The sequence below is a fragment of the Nyctibius grandis genome, chromosome 1 (assembly GCF_013368605.1).
Source record: "Nyctibius grandis isolate bNycGra1 chromosome 1, bNycGra1.pri, whole genome shotgun sequence".
Lineage (NCBI taxonomy): Eukaryota > Metazoa > Chordata > Aves > Nyctibiiformes > Nyctibiidae > Nyctibius > Nyctibius grandis.
This window is the reverse complement of record NC_090658.1, coordinates 95,744,077-95,770,970: the sequence shown is the minus strand read 5'-3', so window position 1 is coordinate 95,770,970 and position 26,894 is coordinate 95,744,077. Positions and strand designations below refer to the sequence as shown.

General features: G+C 43.1%; 1 protein-coding gene across 2 annotated transcripts in view; it reads left to right on the top strand.

Annotated features, from left to right (window-relative positions):
- The first annotated feature begins 7,063 nt into the window (after positions 1-7,063).
- Positions 7,064-26,894, top strand: part of MYO6 (myosin VI) — a 117,750-nt gene continuing 97,919 nt past the window's right edge. For both annotated transcript variants that reach the window (XM_068406272.1, XM_068406355.1), the window contains exon 1: positions 7,064-7,125. The gene's annotated coding sequence lies outside the window, so the exon portion shown is untranslated. The remainder of the gene's footprint in view (positions 7,126-26,894) is intronic.

The following is a 26,894-nucleotide window of genomic DNA, read 5'->3' as shown; positions in this document are numbered from 1 at the left end:
CAGCAGAGAGGTCTTTAAATTAATAGCTTTAAAAATTATTTAAATAGGCAATTTCAGTGTCTTGTAAAAAGTATTTATAAAATGCTTAGAAAGTGTCATAACTACTCTCACCAGGAATCAGCGACTTTAGAACAGAAATATGACTCTTTCCGCTGAACAGCTGCAGCTTACAAGCTAGATGTGCTTTTAAATAGACCCTGTTAAATATATTAACGTTTGTGATTTATGAATTATTGCTGCCTTTTGCTCATATGACATTCAGTGTATGTCCTACATAGTCTGCTGCTACACCAAACTCTGTTCACAGTCCTTGCATTTTTCAGCCAATGTGACTCTAAATTACTGTGATCATCAGCCTGTTTATATAGTCAGAAATCCCCTGAGTTCAGGGAAGTGGAGGAAATATCTTTTGATTTCAAACTTATTTTTACCCACAAAGTTCATCCTCATTTGTCTGAGAAGCTGACCATACTAAGAACAGCTGCTATAGCATTCTGAATCCACAAGGTTTGATTATTTATGCCAAAAAACCTCCACTTACTAGTATTTGCATTGAACATCCACACCTGAGATGTCATTCTGCATCTGTTTCAGATATGTGGTTTCACAAGGAATTAACTAAACTAACAGGCTATGTTTAGTCTTTCCCACCTGGTTCCCATTACTAGAACTGTCTGTGAACAGATAAATGATTCAGATTATTAGCAGATTTAGTAACTGAGTCAGAACTGGACAATTTGGCACTCCTTGTGCCAAATAAGCATGCCGGGAGAGAATGTCATGCTGCAGTGGGTATTTAACTTCTCAGTGAGGATTGTCTTATCTTGTAGTAAAAGTCCTACCACAAGAGGTTGAAGAACTGGTGGTGGAATTTAAGTGTGGGTGTAAAACCCAACTCAAGGGCTGCTCACCAGCCGGAAAGCATTTGGGGTGAGGTTTAAGGTAATCTAGCTAGTACACATGGGAAGGGCATGGGGAGGCAAGTTTAGTCTGTCTGTGCTTTTGATAGCATTCGAGTGCACGTGTAACTGCACTGCAGAGGAACAGAGAGATGCTGAAACAACATGCCACTTTGGCAGCCTACTTTTCTGGCAAAGTATTATTCTTCCTTTGTGCAGCAATGGTCCCCAGGCAGGTTCATTGAGTGGTTTGCCCGGATGGATATCACTGACAGAATCTACATCTTTCAGAGTAGATTTATTCAACAGGGAATGTGAATTAAACTGTCTCTGTTCTGTATAATAACCCCACAGTGATATGTGAGGGCTAGACAGGAGAGAGGCGCCTCTAAGAGCTTTGCAGCTTTTCATTCTTGTCTTAGCAGCATTAGCAAACTTCCTTTTCAGCCTAGCAGCATGTTCCTCATGCTGCCTTTTAATTGAGACTATATTTTTTTTTCTTACTTCTTACGCCAATGTGCAATGTAGGAGAGCCACAGCTGGACTCCCATATTTTGTGAATCAGATTGCTGCCAGACCTCCTCTGGTCCCTGCCCAAAGGTGTGTTAGAATTTCAAGGGGAATCACTCATTCCTCTTTAGCTTTTATTCCCCAAGACTTGCTCAAAATCTAAAGCTAAAAATGCCTAAAATGAAATGTCTGAGATGGAATGGAAGAAAAGTCCTCACAGTATGTTTAACAGGACACAATCATTTGGGAACGTGCTAGATGACCAGTGGCCTTTACAGAAAGATTTAAAAATCAGTTAATATCCTCAGAGAATTCACTAAAAAAAGTCTGACTTCTCTAAGAAGTGTGAGAAGCCATCAGTACCGTGATCTACCGAACCTGTACTGAAGTTCATTTAACTGTAGGTGAGTAGCTTCTGCTCCATGAAGGAAGAACAGCCCTGTGCCTGACATCTATAGGTTACCTATGTCCTGCAGGCTACTTTTGTTTTTCAGATGGGCCTGCAGTTATTTAATTGACAATTGCTGTTCATCACCAAAAAGGAAATCCATATAGGTGATCACAGGGGTGGGGGCAAGAAGCAAAAATTAAAAAAAACAAAAACAAAAACAAAAAAACCCAAAACGGTAATTGCTATCGTGTGTTACCTGTGTGGCTTTTACTGGGTTCCCATTCCTACACCAATGTGGAAGACCCTCAGCCTTCCTTGCCGCCCGCCGCAAACCACAGCTCCTCCCTGTCCTCCACATGAAATATCTAAACCTGTAGGGCCCATTCTACTTTTAATATGCATGAGTTTGATATCTTACCGGAGAGAAGCTTCAGCAAAAATAAAAGCAAATCCTTTCCCCAGAGATCTGGGGCGTGTTGTACCAGGAATGGAATCCATCCGTCCTCAGATCCTGGGATGACTTCAGGAATATCTTCCAGCTTGTCTGGGGTACTGTAATCTCATTTTCCTGTCCTCACCATTTGGGTTTATAGAATGAATCTGCTCACAAAAAACAAAACGAAAAGCAACGGACTTCAGAAAGATTACAAGTTGACTAGTTTGGGATTCCTCTTACCTCCTTTCATGCTATTATTTATGCAAGCCTATTTCTCTGGAGCTATCTACAATTCAAAATAATCTATTTCCTTAATTGAATTATCCTTTAAGGAGAGGAAATAGAAAAATGAGGCCAGTCCAAGACACTTACTCCCAGTCAAAAAACAGCTTCAGAAACAGGTCACACGTTGCTAGGGGTGAAAACGCAAAACCATCAACCTTCCTTAACTAAAATGTTGTCTGATAACGCAAAAGAAGCAGCTACTTACCAAAGGAAATGAAGCAGAAAGACTTTAAATAGAAGCTCCTGCCTTAAAACATAACGTCTACATTTTTTGTAACTTGAATAAAGCTGTTGGAATACAGAAGGCCAGTGGAAAAAGTCAATATTAAAAAAATTAGGTGTAGTCAAAGTAGGTGTTTGTGACAAGTCCACTGGAAAGGAAGAGGGAGGGGGAAAAAAAAGGATCATTTCACAGCTGTAAAAATCAGAGAATTATGTATGTGCACATAACGCTGAGTGAAAGGGAGCAGATAAAGTAAGACTTGCACACCAATTTCCAGTAAATAATTTACATGATAAGGTAATGAATGGCGCTTATCTAGAGTAAGCCTCCTTGGAAAGAAACCAAAGGTTGATCCTGAAAGGAGCGTCATCTTGGAGCTGGTAAGCATACTGCTGCTAAAATCCCAGCAAATTTTCTTGTTCTTTCTCTGTCTCTGAACATAAGCTGCTAAACCTTGAGCCAGTTAGAAATGTTCTTTTGCAAACACATGAGCAAGCTATTCTTTATCCAGACAAATAACAGATAAATTGTGCTGGCAGGACTACGTTGGCAGCTACAATAGCTACATTTGGAAACTCTGCATGTGTTATTCCAAAACAGTTTTAAAACCAGTGAGTATAGGTTTATTTTTTTCAGAAATTCATTGCAAAACTATAAAATCATTTTAGGGAGTATCAAGGCACTAAACTGAAATACTCAACAGCCAGGGAAGTCCCAAGAGTTGATGCTGACAAGCTGTGAGGTATTTTAACACGACCACATTACACAGATACAGTGTAATTACATCACATTCACATATATTTATAGAGTATGCCAACAAAGCAATGTAAAGTAATGAACTTCTGGCCTCATTAAGTCATTGGCTGTGACTTAAGTCAGCGCCCGTGGACATTTTTACAGGCAGAACTTTACCCATTACATGCGATGTGTAAAACAGTTGTAGCTATGTGTAATCTACGGGAAACCCAGCTAATACCAACATGATTTAAGCACAAGCTTTTCATCTGAAGAGGTGCGTACAGTAAAGGCTTGTAGTCGATGTCAAACCTGATTTTTGCATTTAATTTTTCATAATAAAGTGTGGGGAGAGAAACTTAATACTCACAATACTAACCACTTGAGAACAACCATCTCAGGAGTGAAGTTTCTAGCCATGTAAGTGTGAGAGCCTTTACCTTTTTGTATTTATATTGAATGGTCTAAATCTTGATCAACTGAATTATAGGTAAGAATTCACTTTCATAGAAATTTAAATAGCCAGGACATTGTATTACATTCTTTGAAATTAAAACATACATAATATCCCCCCATGTTTTTTTGGGAAATCACTGGGGGTCCTTTACCTGCTCATCCTTCCAAACTACCTTTCATCAGCTCTGACAAAATACATATTAGTTAACAAATTAACACATTTTTAAAAAATATGTGGCAACTTTAATAACAGAAACTGTTTACTATAATCTGTAACAACCTGAATTTGTACTAAAATAATCAGTTTTAATATCTGGGTGAATGAAGACACCTTGGACATCTGGAATGTCATCAGTTCTTTGCAGCAGGGCTACAGCAGAGGTGCACGTGCATGGCGATAGTCCTGTTGAAATGTTGCGCTGCCTTGTCTCGGTGATCTTTCTGCCCTTGGCAGGCTCGTGGGATTCCTGGTAGGCTGTCCAGAATATTGTGTTTACACATTTAAGACAGTGCTAATATGTATTTCTTGTTCATGATATTTCTCGTTCATCACAACAGACCTTTGTGGTCTGATGGGTACGGTGTGAACCTGCCCCGGCGTGAAAGCTGTGCCGACAAACCTCACCCATGTATTGCAGCTGTGAATGGATGCTCCTCTGCTGCTCTTTCCCCCGCCTGACATTCTGAGGTGCAGGAGGAACTGGGTGATGCTAAAGGCACTCTGCTCTCCCTTACGGCCTTGAACTGTATCTGTTCTTTATACACCCATTAAGCAAAAATTGGCTGGTGTTTCCAGCCTAACCACACTGCTCCTGGTGTTCTGAAAAGTCTCGGTTAGACTGAAATTACAGATGTTGGTCCAACTTTCCTAGGAGTGAAATCAGAAATGCTTCTTTCCTGCCTCTTTATATACAGGCAAGGGGTACAGTAACATACATTTTGCTTTGTTTTCTCTTTCCATCTTTCCCCCCCTTTTGTTTAGGTTGAAGTTCTTGCACTCAGATTTTACTTGTGAGTTTTCCTGTATTTTCCCAGAAGATTTGCAGAACAGATGCTGCTGTGTCTTGGGCTATTTTTAGATTTCCGAAGGAGAAAAAAGGGGAGAGAGTTGAGACGCGCTCCTCCCGATGAGGGAGCGGCACGTCAGATGGTGAGAGAGTGCTCAGCACTGCTTGGCTTCCACGGCACCGAGGAACCAACCGGCTGCTATACACTGGAAAGATTTTGTTGACCATTTCCTGACGTTGTATCCTGTTTTGCGAACAGAGGGGGTTTTATCCAGTCATCAAATTTACATTTTTATTTAGTTGTCCAGTCATTTAGCTTTTCTAGATAATTATTATTCTTATCTGTCTTTTACAAATAAAAGTAAGGCTGAACATACAAAGTACTGCCCTAAGAGGCAATGCCAAAGGTAAACTCCCATTCTCCAGAAGTTCTACAATATTTGGATTTGTCCAAATCATTAAACATTCCTAAATTATGTCAAGCAAAGATGTGACTGTCAAATTCACCCTGCTGCTTTGCAGGCATGTGGAACATTTTTTAAAGAAACAAACAAGCTCATAGCACCTTTCAGGAGCTGTAGGAATGTTAATCTGGACATAGGCTTTAACTCCACCCATGTTCTGCCCAGGATGCAGGATTACTCAGGCACATTGTGTGCTCCCATTTTCTGTTTCACATGTACATCCACACTGACCCTTGACAGATCCTTTTCCCTAGAGAACCCCCTGGGTTTTCTCTTTATCCCCTAAAAGAGGCCAAGGCATTGTTATGACTATCGTATCTACAGGGGTTGATATGGCTGGAAGAAAACATTTTGTTTAAATTATTTATTAGCTAGCAGCTGTACTCACAATGTCCCTGGTGTTGTCCAAGCACTCAAAGAGGATGCAGTGAAGCACACCCTGCCTACAGAAAGGTAGTCAGGGCTGCAAGATTAAGGAAAACACGAGAGATTTTGAAGTGTAAACTGGTTCATTTCCTCCTGTCAGTGAAATACACAAGAATTTTAAGGCCATCAGGTGGAGAGCAAAGAGGCTTTGCACATACAGTCAGGGTCTTTGTGCCACTTGTGAAGTGTTACGTGAAGGGAAGCGAAGTGTTTACAGGAAAGCTGACAAACCAGCTGGCAACGCTAGGAATGACTGCTCGTAAAGCCGAGGGACGGGGAGGTGACACAAAGCTCCAGCATGGCTGGTCAGGGAAGGGCGGTTGTGGGTGCTGTCAGTGATGTCACGCCGTGGCTGAGCATGATGCAATGCCGTCCAGTCGGGCTGCTCTCCCGAGTCACACCACTGCACCAGCTGCGGGGTTGAATAGCTGGGTGTAGGCAGGTGCCAGGGAAATCCTGCAGAGCCGCCATGGAGGCCAGTGGGAAGGCAGCCTGGCACCTGTGCTGCCTTGCAGGAGCCGCAGGGCCAGAGGGGACAGGCTGGGGTAGGCGGATGCTGTCCCACCATTGAGCAGCGGGCATGGCCATTGCCATCCCCACCCGTGTAGCATCTGTCAAGGCAGGACCCCAGGACGGGGCTGTGAGGGCAGGGACACCTCCAGGCCTGGGCCGGGGGAGCTCAGGGGAAGGAATGGGGGTTAAAGCATCGCTGACCTTGGAGGTTTGCCGCAGCAGGAGAGCCGCCACCTACTCTGTACCTTTCTGCATGGGGTAATGGTTAATTAAGACGAAGATAACCCAAAAACTGACCCTTTATGTAACTGCATTAGCGAAAAAAAAAAAGGAAAAAAAACAACCTCTCCCAGAACAGCCACGAGCCAGCCCCAAGCAAGGCGCGTCCCCAAACCACCCCCGAACATCTCTGGTGCGGGAGGGCGCAGGCCGCGGGGTCGGGCTGCCCGAGGGGCGCCGGGCCCTGCCCTGCCCTGCCCGCACCAGCCGGGCGGCCGCGGGGAGTCCCGGGGCGGGCGGCAGGCCGGGGCTCCGCCAGGCAACGCCGGTGCGGCGGGAAGGCCGGCGGGCCCGGCCTGGGCATCCCAGCTGCCGCCGCCACCGTTTCCTCCTCCCCCTCCCTCCTCCCTCGCCGGCGCAGCCCCCGCCCCCGGCCTGCCCCTGTGGCGCTGACGTCCCGGGCGGCCGGGCCGGGCCGGGCCGTGCCGGGCGGCGGGGGGCGGCGCAGAGCAGCATAGCAGCCGCGGCGGCAGGGCTGGTAGCCAGGCGCGGCAGCAGCAGGTAAGGACGCGGCGCCGGGCGGGGCAGCAGGCCCTTGGCCCCTGTCGCCCTCCCCCGCCGCGTCCCTCTCCCGCCCGGCGGGGGGGCCGCCGGCTCTTTGGCCTGGCCGCGGTGCGCTGCCCCGTCGCCTCCCTCCGCTGGCGCCTCCCGCCCGGCCCCGGGGCGGCGCGGCCCGGCCCGCCGGCAGGTGCGATCGGCTCCCCGGCGAGGCGTTCGCCAGAGGCTTCGTCGCGGGGGAGCGGGGCTTTGCGGGGGCAGGCGGCCTCCGGTGGCAGCGGCGGTTGCTTCTTCAAGGGCTGCTCGGGGCTGGGGGCGAGCGCTGCGGGGAGAGGACAGGGATGGGGCGGCGGCGGCGGCGGGGGGGCGGCTGCGCGCCCGGTAGCTCTCACCTTACCTTCGTTACCGAGGCGTGTAACACTTTGCCGACGACGTCGCGGCACAAGATGCGCCCTCGCGCTGGCCCCGGGGTCTGCGGACTCGGGGAGCGCCGGTAGCGCCGGGGCAGCGACCTGGTGGTGCGGCCGGGAGGAGCCCTCCGCGGGACGAGGGCTCCCCGTCAGCCCTCCTCGGGGTGGGTGTGCTGTGCCCAGACCTTCCCAGAAGGAACAATTATAGTCTAAAGTGTAATTCTTTACTTCCTTAAATGAACTACCATGGGAATTTCTTTCCTGTGTTGATTTTTTTTTTTAGTATCACCCTCTGTAAAATGCCGTCCCAGCTGAGCTACAGCTGAGCTCCTCTCCTTGTTTCAAAAACATTTCTGTGCTGGTAGGATTGTCCTTGTCATGGAAAAAGGACTTTTTTTTTTTTACAGCCTTGACCAGCCAAACACAGTATGACAGGTAGTGCAATTGAAAAACATCTTCTCTCGGAGTATTTCTTGTTGAAATACTTTTGCAGGCTGCGTTTTTGGAGAGCAGTGTGCGTAAGCGTGATGTACTACCAAAAACTGATACCCGATTCCTGTAACTTGCATTCATTACTGAATAGGAAAACTTGAAAAGGTTTGTCCCCTTAATGGGCCATCACTTGAATACAACTTGCAATACGGCGTATTTGTTGTTGATGCTTGCCCGATACTTGGCCCTCAGATTCCTGACTAGTAAATCCCAATGCCACCAGAGGCCTGTAAGATTGAGGTAGCTAAATGAATAATTACAGGATCTATAAAAGGATGGTTGTTACCTGTTACTTCATCTAAATATTGCAGATTGTCAGCCTTTTTACAAAGGCGGAGAGAAGTCGTATGTCATGACTTGTGTCCTGTCTTGCTCTTGGAAGGAAAAGACCTTTGAGGTGATCTAATTTCTTACAGTTCATTTGGCATCGCTGGGCTGCGGAGCAGCCTATGAACTGGGTTCACAGCCGTTGGAGTACAAAGGTTGGCCACAGGGCTGAGTCTTCCTTCTGTTGCAAACGTGACAAATTAACAGAGTAGAGATGAACTCATGAGTTGAACGTCATCTGCAATTTTTCTGTTCAAGGCAGAGGGGAATGCTAGGGAAAAAAGCCTAATAACAGTAGAAACGCTTTAACGATTAAAATTATCCTTGTGCAAATTTGAAAGTATAAGCAAAGGTGTTCTTGCGCTATTTGTTTAAATATCATAAAACTGTGCTAATGTACAAGTTAACTATGAAGTGTACGGTTTATAAAATAACTGTGAAAGAAAGATCTGAGTATTGTTGAATTAGGAGAGTAAATATTGAAATTGTCACATCACAAGTTAGAAGCCTTTGCAATCTTTTTTTTACTACCGTAGATATTATTTAGCTTGACTGTATTTTTAGTGAATGTTTTTAATGTGTCTAAGTTAATAAACTATTTAGCGATGGTACAGTTATGCCTTTGACTGTGAAACTATAAAGCCAGTAGTGGGAACATAAAGACAGTGAAGCTGCTGCGAGGCTTAATAGCTTTCTGAATTAAAACCGTGTCAGAGTTAGCTTGCAGAAATTGTAAGCTGAACTAATTTCCCCACCCTCATATTTCTAGCCTGAGTGGGCGTTCATGTATAATCTGCACTAAGTACTGTGTCCTTCGGGACCTGGGATCGCCATGCACCTTTGTTCTGATACTGAGTCAGTATTTTGACCCATTAACCATAATGTTCTCATAAGCAAGGTGAAGTAGTGCTTCCTTGTGCCTGGTCTGCAGGGGTGGAGAAGGCTTTGTGACCCAATCTAATCTTTATATTCTCTTGGTGTTTGATAACACTGGTCTGAAGAAAGCTTTGAGGTTTTAGGAATTTTGACTGTCTCATGAGTGATGTGGCAAAGTTGAGAAGGGACTAACTTTTTATTGTCATGTTTCAGTACAAAATGTGGAAGCATGAGACTAAGCTGGCAGGTTCAGAATGAACAAAGGGGATGTGTTTTGGTTTTGACTCAATGTGTAGTTAGTTAAGCTTTGGAAATCCTTTCGGAAGCATGTGGATATTGAAAGTTTACAGGGACTTGAAAAGCCGCCGGACAAAGTAAGGGGAGAAAAATCCACTAAGGCTGACTTGTACAGAGTACCTTCTGTAGCTCAGAGAGTCACTGAGCTGCAGTTGGAGCCTGGGAGGATATACTGGGAAAGTACTGTCAAGTATTTACCAGATTTTTATATTAATTTCAGTCATTGTCTGCTGCAGGCAGCATACTGGAGACAACAGACCTGCTGTCTGACCCTGTAGGGCTGCTCTTAAGAAAATTATTTATTCATCTGAAGTGTTTGAGAACAGGTGAGCCAAAAGGACCAGGTCTAGAGACAGCAGCTCTGGGTGATTATTCTCACAGAGTGATTATGAGTTGCCATCAAACTGGGAAGTCAGCTTAAGTGGTGCTGGGGGCAGTTCTGGCACCTTTGTACTTCGCGTTGTCATTGATGTCTTTGATCAACAGAATTAGCACAAAGTCTGAAGGAGTCCGAGTAGGGATTTCAGGCCTTATTTTTGATGCTCTGTTTTGGAGGACAAGAGGTTTTTGATATATTCAATGGCTGTATTCAAGTACAAGATACTATTTTCAGGAAGGAGATCCCCTAATGCAGGTAGGTAAAGTCACCTTGGCAGCAGTGCCATGGAAGCAGAACTCAGGGTTATGGAGGATCGCGATAAGCAGTGGGATACAGTACTGTTATAGTTTATGTTTAACTTTTCGTACTAGTCAAGCTTAAGTTAACGGAATAATGTGTTCCGTTTTGGCCATAGCCCTTTAAGAAAGATAAATGCAAACATCTCAATCTGGCAGAAATGGTCATCAAGGCTTAGGAAGGGTTTGGAAAGCATCGTCTACAGAGACCTCGTGTGTTTGGAAAGTGTGTTTTACAAAGGCTAGATAAGCTCAGTTCCAACAGAAAGAGGATGAGATGAGGGGACAAGAAGATGCTACAGTCTTAAAATTAGTGAGAAGTTGTCTGCGTCCTTCTGTCAGTGATGGTATTGAAAAAAGATGAAACTAGTTGGTACCAAAGATTTGAAATAGTTCTTAAAACCTCTTATGCTTTGGGAAAAACTGGAACAAGCTGAGGTGGTGCAATCTCCTTTTTGCGATTATGTTGAGGATATATTAAAGACTTTCCTCATGACTGTCTCACTTGTTCTCGCTCAGGGGGCTGAACTTGATGATTTCTTCAGGTGCTGCCTGTATTCTGGCCTGAATTTATGTGGAAAAAGTAATTTTAGTGCTCAAAAGAAATGCAGTTTCTGTGAGAAAGACCTAGAATCTTTCAATTATTGCTGGCCATCTGATGTTACAGCTTAATGCATTTGGTTTTAAAATAGTTACTGTTGAGGCAAACTATTGTGTTCAGCTGCAAAATGTTGTGGTTCAGGAATGTAGCCTGTAATCCCATAGGAAATGTAGGTGTAAGATCATACTGTGATTTAAACCAGGAAAATCAGAGGGATAAAACCTGATGTATTCATCATCTACTGTAGTATATACTGTATGTGGCTTCATAACCTGTGTCCAAATGTTATAGCATCTTCTGTTCAGAAACACTTTTAAAGAACTGTCAGCCTATTTGAAAAAAAGAAATCAGACTTGTTAAGTAGTGTATGTTTCTTTAGGTACCCTCATTTTGAGTCTGTTTTTTAAAGTACGCAGGGGCAGATAAAAATGACTTAACATTTTGTTGTGGTTTAACCCCAGCCGGCAACTAAGCCCCCCACAGCCACTCACTCACTCCCCTCACAGTGGGATGGGGGAGAGAATCGGGAGAGTAAAAGTGAGAAAACTCGTGGGTTGAAATAGAGACAGTTTAACAGGTAAAGCAAAAGCTGCCCACACAAGCAAGGCAAACCAAGGAATTCATTCACTACTTCCCGTCGGCAGGCAGGTGTTTAGCCATCCCCAGGACAGCAGGGCTCTGTCACATGTAATGGTGACTTGGAAAGACAAACACCATCACTCCAAGCGTCCCCCCTTCCTTCTTCTTCCCCTAGCTTTATATGCTGAGCATGATGCCATATGGTATGGAGTATCCCTCTGGTCAGTTGGGGTCAGCTGTCCCGGCTGTGTCCCCTCCCAGTGTATTGTGCACCCCCAGCCTACTCGCTGGTGGGGTGGGGCGAGGAGCAGAAAAGGCCTTGACTCTGTGTAAGCACTGCTCAGCAGTAACTAAAACATCTCTGCGTTATCAACACTGTTTTCAGCACAAATCCAAAACACAGCCCCGTACTAGCTCTGTGAAGAAAGTTAACTCTCTCCCAGCCAAAACCAGCACACATTTTAACATATCATGCCATCTATTTAGGTTTTCACTTTGCTGTTTCTTGGAATGACTGTATTACGTTTGTAGTAAATACTGATGACTTGAGACTTACGTTTCTGAAGTATTGATAGTGTAATAATATAAAGAACACATAGAAAAAAATACAGTTTTTGTGCTGCAGTCTGTGAACTCTGAACTCTGCAAAATATCAGTTTTACAAAGCTAAATATGAAGTACCAGCAGCCTTTGTGGTTTCTCCCGAGGTTTTGACGGCAAGAAAAAACAGATAAATCCGTGGGCTCTTTAAACTCTGGCAGAACGATTCTGTAAGTAATGACCGTACATAGATAACAGTATGTATTTTATTGGAATGAGCACGCTAATTCTGTCTTTCAATAAGTGACTATCTTAGAATACCAATTAAAAAAAAAATCATTTAGCCAAAGCGAGTTCTTGCTTTTTCTTTTCTTGAACGGCAAGCAAAAAAAAGCAGAGGGCGATGGGGCTGGGGAGGGCTGGTTTGGTTCGGTCCTGTTGGTGTGCGGCGCGCTGCAGCTCGAAGGCAAAGCCTGTTGCCGCCTGTGGACCGCCGAGCGTGGCCTTGTGAAGGTGGTTTGGGAGCCCCTGCAGCACACTGACTTTTTCCCAGTGAAAAGGGAGTGAGTTGCAGCCAGGCGGTGTTTGCCCTGCAGACACGGTGCTGGCTGCAGCTCTCGCAGGCATGCTGCAGCTCCGCGAGCTGAGTTGCAGCTACTGTCGGTAGCATGGCATGCCCCAAAGCTTGGTTGGCACGGGTTGGTGTCTGTGCTGCCGTGGCTACGCTGCAGGTCGTACCCAGGGTTTACTTGACTCCTGAAGCACTTCTGTCAAGCCAGGGGTCTTTCCTCATCGGCTGAATGCTTCTCCTTGCTTTGCAAGTGGGTAGAGGAAGGGTAGTTTCTGTTTGCTCCAGGGGATGAGAGATGGATGAGGCATCTGGAGTTAAACCTCGCTTCTCATATGTGCCGCTCACAGTGCTGCTGCTGCTATGCTCACCTGGTCTCTGAGGGGTAAAGGCAGAACGGGGACAGTCTCCAAACCGGGATCTGGCCCTGGCACTGCCGAACGGAGCTGTCCTGAGCGCTGCTAGAGCTGGGGTGGCCGCTTCTGTACGTGCGTCTTTCGGGGTTTGGTCTGCTCTCAGAAAAATCAATAGAGAAATTCCCAGAGTCTTCAGCTGGAAGTCTGAGTGAACCCTGGGTTTGTAAATGCTCAACAAAAGGCCTTTTTTAACATGAAAGAAAACTTTTCTTTGTTTTCTTGAAGTAACATGCCTTGAAAAAGCTTGCTGAATTTATTTTGCAAAGGTAGTTAAACAGACAATTAAACTAAGAGTATTATTTACTTAGTGGGTAATTATTTAGTTTCATGAACAAATTTGTTTTCTTTGTAATTAACAAGATTTAGCAGACTGATTTGAAATTCAGGGAAAAAAAAGAGAAGCAGGGAATGTAACAAAGTCAGTGGTTCACAAAAATCTCTGCGATATCAGCAAGATACCTGGATACATTGCTAGCAGCAGCTTTCTGAATTATATCTAAGTGTTTCTATGGATCCTTCAGGCCTGATCTGAAGTCATGTAAGTATTGCTACGTTTCATATTTTGAGCAAGTCCAGCTTGTGATGTGTATGGTCCAGAACTCCGTCCCTCTCCTCTGCTCTACTCTCTGTTGCCATGACACTCAGCAAGGTTTTGGTCATCTCAGGTTCTTTGTGCCCCAGGTCCAAAGCAACATGACTAAAAGGAGATGCTGTAATAGCCGTGTTTCAGAAGAAGCTGCCTGTGGGAGGGGAGCGTGTCCTTCTCCAGTCCTCTGGCACAACCCGTGAGGGAGGTCATGCCTGCGGTGGGGTGAGGACACCCCCTTTCTGAGTTCCCATCCGCGCTTCAGTCTCTCCTGATTTATTCAAGCTCAGCCCGTCGCACCTGCTCTGTAGTCATGGGGATGACAGCAATAAAAATCTTACACGAAATCTTCCGTGGCAAAGATTGGCTGTTTTGCTGCGTCGTCGTTTTGGTGAGCGCTGTGTGCAGGCACACTGAGCCTGTCTGCTGTGCCTGCCCGCCGTGGTACTCTGCTTGTTTGAGGGGAGGCACTGGAGAGTTTTGGGAGGGGATGCTCTGTAGCTGCTCTGCTGGTTCGGGTTTAACGGTGTGCGGTAACCTCCTGTGCTGTTGGCCCTGCTTACGTACTGCAAAGTTTTCAGGACAGGGATCAAAGCATTCAAGAATGAAGAATCTGACAATTATTTTTAATAACTTCAGTTTTAATGATTCTCTAGGGTTGCAATTTTGTGAGTAGTTGGGCTGAGGTAATTGGCTGCCAGCCCCCCAAAAGGACATCTTCCCACGGCTGCGCCCTCCCCTCGGCACCCTTCCCAGCAGCACTGGTGGTCATTGGGCTCTTCCACACCTCAGTGCAAACTGCTGGCTCTGCAGAAAGCAACAAAACCCGTCGCCTTTCTCTTCTCCATATCCCTGCTGCAGAGGGACATCATGCGTTTCAGAGCTTATGCAATGGGGCAGCAGGAGCACGTAGCAAGGAGCAGAAACGAGGGGAGGCAGATGAGGGTTCACCCCTCTCAGGGTGGTGAGCTGTTACCCATTCATCTCACCCTCTCTCAGGAAGCTACAGCATTTTTTGCAGTCTCTTAAACCTGTGTAACCCTTCGTTGCCTCTACCAAAAGGTACACAAATGCCTCCAGTAGCCCTGTTGCAGAGAGAAATGCGGTCATAAAGAGTGTACGGAGGAAATTTCAGAGCCATAGCAGTAGGACCGGGAAGGATTTTAAAACATCACGGACTTCAGAGGGCCCTAAGATAACGTGGGCTTTTATTACTGTGTAAAGATAAGAACACTTGGCTTTAGTACATGTGGTGGTTTTGGGGGCGGGGAGGGATTTCTTTAGTGGGTTTTTTCTTACCTGGGATCCTTTACAAAGATAGGAAAACTAATGAGATAAATCTTTATCTCGTTTTATGGGCTCCTAATAAGTTTTTATTTTTGCAGTGCTGGCTAATTGCTTTAAAGCCTTTGCTGTGTTCATGCAGCAAGCCTTTTTGGCAGGTGCTTGGGTACACAGATGGCATTCTGCAGCACGTTGTATCTCTGCTCTACTGCAAGGAGTGTTACTTATGTGGATGCTACCAGGACGATGCTGTTTCTCCTTCTCTCATACTTGTTGGCTTGCCTTCTGATGAGTATGCTGCCAGGCCCGTTTTCTCCTCCTCTTTTAATTTTTTTTTTGCAAAAATAGACTTGTCAGCTGTGTATTCATTTGTGGGAATACATATGCATGTTGCATCATCATTTTGTTGTCCTTGTTTGCTCTTTGCCGAGATCATTTCTCAGAGACTTTAATGGTTTTTGTAGATTTCAGTAACTGATCTTGTGGCCGTGGTTTAGAGCATTGCTTCAAATTTCAAAGTTCTTGGGAAACAGAAGAGAAATGGTCTTGTCTGTCATAGTTGTCTTGAATTTGAACTGCAAGCGTACAGAAGAAACAAGTTTCAGAGACGGTGTGATGATCTTCATCTTTAGTTGTCATCCTGTTACAGCACTCTTGCATGTTCTCAAGCATCTGAAATTAGTCATGGTCAGACACTCAATCTCAGATTGTATGGAACTTGAGATAGTGTTTGGTTCACTGCATGAATGTCATATATTAAAATAATTTTTTCTTTGGGTGTTTGGAGATGCATTATGGGCTTTGGAAAAAGTAGTGTAACACCTTAGTATTTTTTTAGATCATTTATACAAGGACAAATTTTAAGCTTTGGTTAGGGGAAGGATGCTTTTTCAAATATGTTTTGTATCATATTCTGATGGTAATCTGAAACAAATTTTAGGTCTTGTTTTATGTTTTACTTTGAAGTTCTACATCCTTTCAAAGAAAAAAGATTACTTCTTACTAACCTAGGGAGAGGAATCTTAGACATGAAGTTTCGTAGCCTGTTACCATGCGGTACAAGTCATGTCTTGCTCAAAAGGTCAACTCCCACAGAACATGTTTTTTGCAGTGCAGTGGACTAAGTAGCTGTTTTTCTTGGGGCTTTCCTATTGTAAATTAAAATACAGTCTTTCGAGGATATGGCATCTGATGCTATGGGTATTTCTGTTACATGCTAAATTATAATGGTATATATTCAACACCAAAGCAGCAATGATAAATATAAGTAATATGCTGACCCATATACTCTTATGCATGATTCTCTTTCAATTTAAATCCTTGCAGCCTTTCCCAATTTTTCATGCATATATGCATTTTTTAAAATATGACATCAGATTTCATTTAACTTGGAACTAAAAGTACTTTTTTTTTTAACAAGTGTTGGAGTTCAGCTTCTTTATTTCTATTCATACGAAGTTGTGTGTCTGTTCATGTAGTAGTCAGCCTAGCAGCGGTTTTAAGATATTAAGCAGGTTCATGGATTTTTTTCATAGCTGCCCTTTGCAGCTTCTGTTGCAAACCCTTCTGTTATGGTCCCGGATCAGTTACTGAGCTCTGTAGAAGGAGAATTTTTTTTATCCTTTAAAAAAATGCGGTTCTATTGTTTCCTCATTTTTAAAATTTTTTTTTTTTAGTAAAAATTGTGAGTTCATTTAAGTAGTAAGTACTGACTGCTTGAGTGCATCAGATGGAAGTGGAAATTTGTGTGGTTTCAAAGAAACCGGCTATTTGAGATGAGTTGTTTTCTGTATTAGTCCTGGTTTCTTTATGAATCCCTGTGGGAGGGTTGAGGGCGGACAAAGGCCGCTTTATGCTGCTGGCGTGTTTGCTGAGTGACTGTGCTGCTTTAGCCCTAGGGAGGAGGTGGAAGCAAGGGAGAGGGAAACTAGCAGGAGGAGGAAGAGTAGTTTGAGGTGAGCTCCTTCTTGAGGAACACGTGAAGGCTGAAGGATGATGCCAAGGTGGGAAAGGCTGGGGAGCTGAGAGGACCAAAGGGACCCCAGCAGATTCAAGAGAGAACACTTGAAGATTGTAGTGGAAGAAAAATGCTGGATTGACTGCTTGAAGGCAAAACAGGTTAGCATCAGGGATTGCTCTTCCTACCATGCCTGAGCTGGACTTTAAAGCCATGTTCTTCTCCTCAACTGAAAGATGCTGCCTGATCCCCATACGTGCCCAGGCACTGACCCAGGTGTGCCTGCCATGGGTGTAGGAAGGCCACGAGACCTCGCAATTTGGGCTAAGTATTTCACCCCAAGACAGGTAAAGGTTTTGGAGTGACATCTGAAGGTGTGCTGAGGTGTGGTTAGTTGTAATTAATGAAAGCTAATTGGCTTCTGTTTTCCTAGGACTCAGCACGTTCTCTACGTAGGCAGCCTCTCTTATTTCCATTGGTCGTCTTGTTGGAAATGGCCAAGAAGTTTTGAGAGGATCTAGGTAAGACAGGAGCCTTCTGAAAAGGATCTGTTACTTTCTCCACTGTGCAGACTTTGTGGAGAAATTTGAACGGGCAAGATACAGCTGTGCCTGAGGCTCGTGTGGCTTGCTTTTGTTTAGTTTGGTCAGCTGCTCCATTTTGAATTCATGGCCTAACTTTGTGATGAACATCTTACAGGCAGGCAAACTCACAAAACGCTAACTAGTAGTCTCCAGTCTGACAATGAAGTAAGCACATCTGTGTGATAAATACAGGATTTTTTTCAGGTATTTAATTTTACTTTTTTCAGACCTTTGCTTAAGGAAAAACTGTATAACTGTCACACACCTGAAGATACAGGAGAACCAAGTTGAATGTGAAATAGTAGCCACATTTGCAGGAAAAACAATTTTATATTGTGAGTAATTAGCCTAGTGATGTTAGCAAGCATTTAAACAAAGTTTAGTAGTTGATGTGAGGGACTTTATTTTTGAAGCTCATGTCTTAGCAGCCTTCAGCTTACTACAGCTGAAAAAGAAAGGTGTTTTTTTCCTTTTTTCTGCCACATCACCACTTCCCTTAAGCATTTCCTGCAAGTGTTTGGACTATACTGAACTTTTAATGTAAGCTAAAAGCTAGTACTAGTACCTAGGAAAGTTAGAAAAACTAAAGCACCTTCTCCATTATTGTACCTCTGTCAAGGTCTTCACGTATATTTCAATACTAACAAGAGAAAAGGTGGGAGAAGAATGAAGGGTTTTTTAAAGATCTTCCTGTAGCTGAAGGAGGATTTCCCCCTTTTCAGGTACCAGGGCTCTCCTCCAAGGGCCGTCACCGAGCTGGGATGGGAATGGCTTGGTGTGGAGCTCGGGTGCTTCAGGCTATTCTGAGTCATATGTGGGATGCAGACTTCGGTTCGGTGATAGCTGATACCACCTCTTTGCACTGTTGAGTGTAATGGCAGTCAAATTTTGGCCCAGATGCATGCGATAGCATTCATTTGGAGTTCACCAGAGTGTAAAACATAATTAATACTCCAGTATATGTTGTTAGCATGTCACCTGGATTGGCTTCCTGGGTTGCATTGTGTCTTGCCCATCGTTCATCTACCTGGATCACTCTGGGATCCAGGCTGCAGCGGAAGTGTGGTCTGGATCCTTGGTGCTTCAAGTGCAGGTATTTGTGGGCAGCTTCACAAGGTGGATCCCTCTGAATCAGACTTCTTTTTTCAGGATCAGCTGCTGCCTTTAAAGAAGACCTGTGTAAGTTATTCCTAGGACACCTGCCTTTTTTTTTTTTTTTTTTTTCTTTTTTCTTTTACGTTTCTATTTCCAGGATATCCTGCCTTTTGTGTTTCACAGCTTGCTGGAAATGAGAGGGATTTGCATGGCGTCAGTCCTACAAATGAGCGTGCAGCTTTGCATCCTCTTTGTGGACTGCATATACCAAGACAGTTTGCAAATGGAATTTGTACAATAGAGCAAGTAAAACTGGCTTCATCAGTATGGTTTTCTGAGGATGAAAGAGATGCTGGTTTTTTGTTTTACTTGGCAGCCAGGCTTGGTGTCTAGTGAGGAGGTAGTGGAGAGACACAGGGCAGAACATCTGGTGGAAGCAGAATTTAAGGATTGGAAAGAGATTTTTAATCAAAATCCATATTTTTCTCTACTCTGCCTTCCCTTGTTGAGGATGACCAATGTCATACCAGTAAGTGCTGGATTGGGGACGGCTGTAATTACTTGGAAGCTGTCAACCTACAGTTAACCCTGCTCGTTAGCCTGAGGTTGAGAGAGTGATGTGGAGGACACATTTGCTGTGGGGAGCACTCCTCTCATGGAAAGCTTTGCTTATGTGTGCCCAGCACAGTCTGGGAAGCCCTGCAGTGGAACGTGCTTGCTCCTCACGTGAATCAGCAGGAAGGAGTATTTTTTGTTGTTGCAGGCTGTTGTGGGTTGCTGATCTGCTGGGGTCTCCTTTGGCTACTCACAGTGGTCCTTTCACTGGATGATATCACACTGACCTTGTTCTGGGTCAGCAGAAGCACCTCGTTACCATGCCGAGAGCACCCTAGCAAAGAAATCCCTATGCCTTTTGCCACCGGAAATGCATGTGAATTCACTAGATTCCTAGACCAAAGCAGCAATCTGTTTTCCTGTTTTGGGAAAAATGGAAGTGGGGGGAATACTGTTGCATTGAGATGAAGATCTGCTTTACAAGCTAATTTTAGGTGCAGCATAATGTGTATGGGGGAGGCAGTTTAGAGTAGAAGGGCTTGAGAAGGGGAGTGACTACCAGAGGTACAAAATTATTAATGCTGGTGTTGAGCAGGGTGTTGTAGGCAGTAGCAGCCACGGAATGTATGGAAAGCACATTCTGGAACAGTGGCTACCGAGCTGCCGCCACGCTGAACAGAGGGGGCTGCGAAGATGTGGGTCACCTTGCAGGCAGAGCCTTGCTGGCCAGCAGGCTCAGAGGCACAGCATGGTGCAGGACCAGCACAGCTCCCCTGGCACCATGGAAAGCTCCTGGCCTCCCGGTGTTCCCCAAAACCAAAAGCAGTCCAGAGCATTTCAAGGAGTTTTTCTGGAATAGCGTCAGTAGTGATTTTCTAGGTTTGGCCCTTTCTGCTGCCATGTTTTCTCTTCAGTATCTTCAGTGATATTTTGTGTTTTTTTTGACTTGCTGGTAGCTGACGGTTTTAATAATAAATGTGAGTTTCTCTCCGGAGAGCAAAGAGGAACTTTACAGTTTCTCTCTAGAGAGCAAAAAAAAAAGGCATTTTGAGGCTGGGAGAAGAGATAAACAATGGGATGCCTAGAGAAGGGGGAGAAGCCGAGTGTCAAAGAAGATGAAAATTGTTCACTACAGTCAAGGCCTATCTTTTATTGCACTGCTATTATAGAAGGGCAGGCCAGGTGAAAAACTAGTCTCTGTCCTGTACCTCCCTTCCCTTATGTTTTTCAGTATAAAACTAGTTCAAGAGGCTTACAGGAAGGCTGCCATAGTTATTAGAGCACTTCCTGGGTGGCTCAGGATTTGTCTCCCAAGCCACACCTGGTGTATTAGGATTTCCTGTGCTGTTATTACAGGACACACTCTCTACACGTTTCCAGAATGATGTCAAAAGGTTTGGTGTCAGAGGAGGATCATCACACAGCATAGGCTGCTGGATGCGTGAATAAATTAGTTAAATTACAGCACACAGTAAAACTTGAATGAGTTTTATAGAGTAGAAGCTGAAAAAACCAAATGCTTTTTTGGCAGCCTTTGAAATATACTTGTTCTTCTCTGTTGTGCGCTTAAACTTGAACATCAGCAAATTTTGCTAACTCCCCTCTTCTAAAAAAAAAAACCCAAAATATCTATTATCTCTTAACAGACCAGATGCAGTGATATTTTTCTTTTAGCAAAATTAGATTAGTACCCTTCACAGGTGGTAGCACTGGGAGGTTAGCCAGCATGGCTCAGCCTTGTCTGTGAAGGGAGTATAGGAAGTGGCAGTTGCTGGTTGTGCAGGTATTTGAAAAGGCATTTGATTAACATCTTGTTTTCCTTGTTGTTCCCAAGTTATTGGAGTTACTCAAGAAGCATGTTTTTTTTTGTTTTTTTTTTTAAAGCTCGTCAGAATAAACCATTATAGCTAGCAAGTTCTTTTTACTAGTCACCCAAATAAAGCAGAAACTCTGGAAGTTGTGAATATCCTTTTAACAGAGCATTGATACTGAAATGCAATGTCAGGTTGATGGTTAATATTATTAATTTTCTTTCTGTGTAGTAAGAAAGAAATATTTTCTGCTTTTGTTTTTTGGGGGATGCTGTGACAAATGTACTCCAGGTTTATAGTTCGGTCTTCTGAACTATAGTCAAGTGCTTCTTTTAGATATCCTCTATTTATTAATAGAAATAATAACAAAATTCTTCAGACCTTGTGTACTTCGGTCAACAAAAGGAAACATGTACGTCCCTGTAATTGAAGACAGGTATGCTGTTATGGAGGGTGGAACATAAGTCTTCGTAAAGAGAGGTGGAGTCTCCATTACCATGGTGTGACGAGGGTACTGATTCATCTGTTGATGTGTTTTGCAAAATGGGTCTGTGGGTTGGTTGTGGTTTTTTGTTTTATTTGGCTTTTTTTAGTTCAGTGGGTTGTGAGTTGTGTCAGTTGGGCTACTTTGTACTATCATCTTACTCTTTTTGAACTCAGTTATTCTTGAGTTCTTGCCTCGAGACAAATGCTGAAACCAGCCAGGAATTGACTCTCAAGTGTTTCTGGCAGAAGACACTGGCACTTACCTTTGGCTGTGTTTGTGTATGTGCTGAAAATAAATAAAAAAGGCAGCTGCTTTGCAGACTGGGTGTGATGTCTTGCAAATCAGACTGAGAAATATTGAACTAGGAAGAAAAAAAAAAAGAGTCCTAATTTAAAATCTGTGTTATTGGTTAAAAGTAATTCTACAAAATATTTTCAAAATGATTGATGGTCTTTGTGTTTAAAATAGTGCCCATTTCTAGTCTGTGTGGCCTCTGTTTCCAGTCACTGTGTATTACAGCTTTTTCTGCTGTATTGATGAATTCTGTAGTCTATTTTCCATGTAAATATTGTGTATGTTTAACCTGTGATTACATGATCCTTACTGTTTTGTTTAGCAAAGGGTTTGTTTAAAACTTCATGGAATTTCTGTGTGGTTGGTACTGAGCATATACAGGAAAGTTATAAAGATGTGCAAGAAAATGTTTTGCCGCTTGGAAGAACAAGGGAATGTGTCTTCAAGCTTAGAAATTAGTAATACTGTAATTTTAAGCAGAACGATTTTGAAAGTATTCAGGTAGATCGGGCTAGAATTGGAGGAAGGCTTTAAAGCTGGTGCTGTTGATCACAGAAGGTGTTTGAATTAAAAGAAAAAAAATATAAGAAGATTGAAGTATCTTTGAAGCATGCTTAAGAACTATTTCATGTTATCCTCTTCTCGAATTGATTCACTGGATAATAGGTTTAAATGTGCCAAATAACAAAACCCATGGATTTTATAGCAACTGATCTAAATTGATCTAATTGAGTTTGTTTTTTCCTCTTGTGTCACCTGAGTAAATCCTAATGATGTATAGCAGGTTGAATTAAATTGAGTTGTGCCTGTTTCTTGGGAATGGTGTTGAGAAAATCAGAAATTTCTTCAAGAATGTTAATTAAATAAAAGTACTAAGTGGAAATGGCTGTGCAGTGCATTTCTGCTCCACCTACACCTGATCCTTCTCACTCATTTAGGCAATTCCATTTGATTGCCTTTCTTGATGGTCTTCATGTCGAGTGTATCGACTGCAGTTTATATGTGCAGATGTGTAGCTGATAACATGGTTTGAACCTGTGATGTCAGCTGCTAAGTTTTGGTCACTACCCATAATAATGATTTAGTCTTTTTGATTTCTGGATCCCCTGAAGTTTCTGCTGGATTCTGTTGGAAATTTCATATCTGTAGGGTCTTTGGAATATTATTTTCTCTTAATCCCCTTTTGGGGGCTGCCAAACCAGCAGTTAAAAATAACTGTTCTAGAAGAGCCTTACTTAAATCTTAAAGGTCATGTTGGCCAAGTCTCTGCAAACCCATGAAGTACCCTACTTTTACAGTTGGGAAACATGATGTTGACCATCCTTGACATCAGATAACTCAAAGAAATGCTGGTAATCAATTCCAGAAGCTCCACTGATGGAGTTTTTGTTATGTTGTCCCTTTTTCCCTTTGTGTTGCACAAACATGGGAACAAAAAATACGGTTGTTCGGTAAATACTGTATGCACTTTGCTTCCTTTTTGAAATGTTTAAAAATGCATCTCTTTATTCTCTGAAGATAAAAGCCATGATTTTCTAGATTGGCCCTGAACATCTGAACTCAAGCTGAGTCCAGGTAATTCAGGTCTTGCTTGTGTATATTTTGAGATTTTTTGCAAAGTATCACAGGTAACATCAGCTGGGGGAGATGAGAAAACCTGCTGACTTTTCAGAAATACTGAACAAAATCTTCAAAGCTATTGGGTTTAGGAAGGTCTGAGTTTTTAAGCTGAATCATTAAGAAATACCTTTAATTAATGTTTCAGATATTCTTCATATTTCTGCATCAAATATTTTGCTTTTAGTAAAGGGAAGGTTTTATGTCTAAGAAAAGATTATATGTTAAAAATTAATAAAGTAAGTCTGCTTGAACTTTGGATTGCAAGTGGACTCGTTTTTGTGCCTTAGAAAAGGCAGCTGTTTGGTCTGTATTTGTTCTTTTAGACTGCATCCTTCACACCTTTGCACTTGTTTTCAGAGATGTGGAGAGCCAAGGTAAGAAGCTGCTGTTGCCCCAAGGAGGAGTTTCTGCTCTCATCTCCGCCTTCTCATGGATAGACTTCCTATATTCTGCCTTATGCTGGCAGTTGAGCTCATCCATTTTCTTTTTGAACTGGGAGGAATTATTCAAGTGGATTAAACCATGCACTTTGGCAGAGATATTTTTCTGCTGTTGCAGTGGAGGGAGCTGGCTTGGAAGTGCCAGGGCTGGTACTGCCTGAGTTGGGGACTGAGAAATGGGAAATGCGACTTTAGTCCTTGGGACAGTGAGCTGTTAAATTACCTTACCTGCTTTTTTGGGTGTGTTTTTTTTTCTTCTTTTTTGGAAGCTCTTCCTTAAGTCACAAAATGTCCCAGATGATAGTTTAGGGAAAGAAGGTTTTACTTTTTTTTTTTTTTTTTGGTGGAGGTATGTGTGGTTTGTGGGGAAGAGTAACATTGCACTGATCTTGTATTTGGGAACTTTAAACCTCTCTGTGCAAGCCTTGTGCACTGTCCTTTAGGGTATTTTTAATAGTATCTTCCAGTGTGTTTTTAAAACAATTTGGATTTACATTTTATATATTGCCCATAAGTGAAAGAAAAGTTTACTTTTTATATTGTGATGTTGGAACAGGAGCAGAAATTCCGATACATGATTGTATCTGCACAACTGCACATGTTAGCTGTGCTTTTGGCCTAAAGCCCTAATTCAAATTTCTCCTGTCCGACAAGCAGCAGGAAGATTAATCTCCTCTGGAGAGAGGAGGAATCCATACCCCAGTTTTAGAAAAAACACGATGATTAGAGTTATTTGTAGGTTGAATAAGCACAAGCCTTTGTTTGGGACTGCTGAACAGGGTTATGTCGAAACATGCAGGAACAGGACTTACTCTCATTCCTGTTGCTGCTGCTTCCAGGTTTCCGGTCCACAGCATCATCTGACGGGGAACCGTGGTAAGTTACTAGCTGAGCGTATCAGCGATATTTCACTTTGAGACAGGTTGTTTGATTAGACACCAGTATCTTCGGGTGTCCTCCCGCAGCCGGGGCAAGGGCTGCTCATCAAAGCATAGTGCCCGTGGGCGGGCTGGGGAGAGCTGACTGGTGGTGGCTCACAGTCTGGGGGCTGCTGGATCGTCTTGGGACAATTTAGTGGGAACTGAAGGTAATTTTAATCATGCTTCGTTTTTAGAGAACAAGATCACTACAGTTATATAAAGTCTGAAGGGGAAAACTTTGTTTAGCTGGTGTTTGAACTCTGGTTTTTAAAAGAAGTGTACGTTTTAAGCATTGAACTTTGGCAGTCTAAGGCAAACTGTGTTGCAGTAGGAATGGTCTGTCCTTGGGGAGGGAAGAAGAAATAATTACTTAGCTTATGTTATTAAAAAAAAAAAGTTATGAGAAGCTGTCTTCCCATTGTTTTAAGGCCTTTCTTGCTGTTTAAGTAATGCTATATGACCAGTAGCTATATGTTATATGATCACTAATACACAGTATTAAAAAATAAAGCTTAGATTAAAATGGTGATAAAGCTGAAAATAAAATGCAGATAAAAGAGAGGAAAAAATGCCCTAACCTGGCTTGTGACTATGTTAAGGCAAAAGTTTACAATTTCTGTCTTTTCCCATGCCAGGAACCATCAGCAGCTGGATGAAGGATGAGTAGAGGTGTGCCTCCGTTAGTGTTTTAGTTCATCTCAGGAGCTTGCTCTTGTAGTGAACCTCCTGATTGTCTGCACTTCCTGCACTGCCGGTCCAGGCACCAAACTGGATCCTGTTTGGATGAAACCGGAGTGTATGATGCTCCTTAGAAAAACACGTGATGCTCTTCAGCTCTGAATTCATATTCAGTCAGGGGGGCCAGGCTAGAGATAGTTGGTACAGACCAGAATTAGTAAAACCCTCAAAATGTGTGTAGTATGGGCACTGGCCCCTCAGTGCTGCTGTTTCACTGTATAAATTTGCTCCTATTTTACTGTGTTACTTGCTAACATAGATGTATCCATTGAGTTTAAAACTTATCTTTCAGATTTATATCAGGACAAATAATGACTTGAAAAAAATCTGTAAATAATATGCCCTCCGTTTTTTAAATTCTCCTTTTATTGAAATAATGGATACTATTCAAATATTTACAATTAGTAAAGACAGAAAGCCAAAAAATCCAAACCAGAATTATCTAAAATTGGCCATATAAGACTTCTATAAGACATCTTTGGTTTCGAAAGCATAATACTTTTTGTTTTGCCCTATGATACATGCAATTTAATACAGAATATTGTAGGAAGGTCTAAAAAGCAACAAAATGGAAGAAAGGTGTTACTTAGAGTTTAAAAATAATATGGGTGTTTTCATTTTTCACTTTGTTCCTGAACTGAAAATTAATGTAATATGATCCTAGCCCCACTGCAGTGTTAAATTCTGGGATAACTGTTAAAGAAAGGAGAATGAAATAGAAACTAAATATTAATGTAATTGGAGGAGGAAAAGGAAAAAGTGGTCATGATTGCAGTATCTTTATATTTAGCAGTTTCACTCTGTCTTCTGAACTTAGATTCACTACCCCCTTAAAAGTGTGTAACCATCAGATTATCACAGGATGGACGTGTCTTGAACATCTCAATTGACACTACTCCAGTTGATCTAAATGAAGATTCCATGGGAGTAGGACATGGTGACCTGGTGTGTCATTTCTTAGATGAGTTTCCTAACCTTGGAAGTGCGCTCTTTTTATAAAGTATTTTTCATAGTCTGAAATGAAGGCTCAAATGCCTTAGATAAATGCTCTCATCTTTGACCTGCCAAGTCCAATTGGGAAGTAGCAGTGGCAGCATTACAGTGCTCATTCTCCCAGAAATTTTGTTCCAGCTGTAATTGCTCAGGAAGTTTTGGATTTAAAAACACCTGAGCCACATTTTGTGGCTGAATTTACAACCTGACTAAAAGCTTTCCTTGACTCCACTTCTGGCTGCTTTGCCAAAATAAATAGGCTGTTCTTAGCATGTGACTGTGGTGGTTTCTCCTCTGCGTGAGCTTCTATACAGAGTTTGTAATTACGCTTAAGTGTTGGTCCTGGTAGCCGTGATTCTGCATGTGTTATTTTCAGTTTACTTTCATATCATATTTGTTGAGACTGCGTGTGCCAGTGGTTGCTGTGCTTTAGTACAATTCCCAGCCTCAGGGATGGGTCTCTTGCATGTGAAGAGACAGTGCATCTATTGTTATTGCCTGCACCACGGGACTTGCTACTGAAAGCCTTAAGGCTACCCCAGATTTCTTCTGAAAGATGGGTTTGGCCAAGCCTCGTCTCTTGTATAGATCTTGTAACACTTACTTGGACAGAAAACTAATAATGAT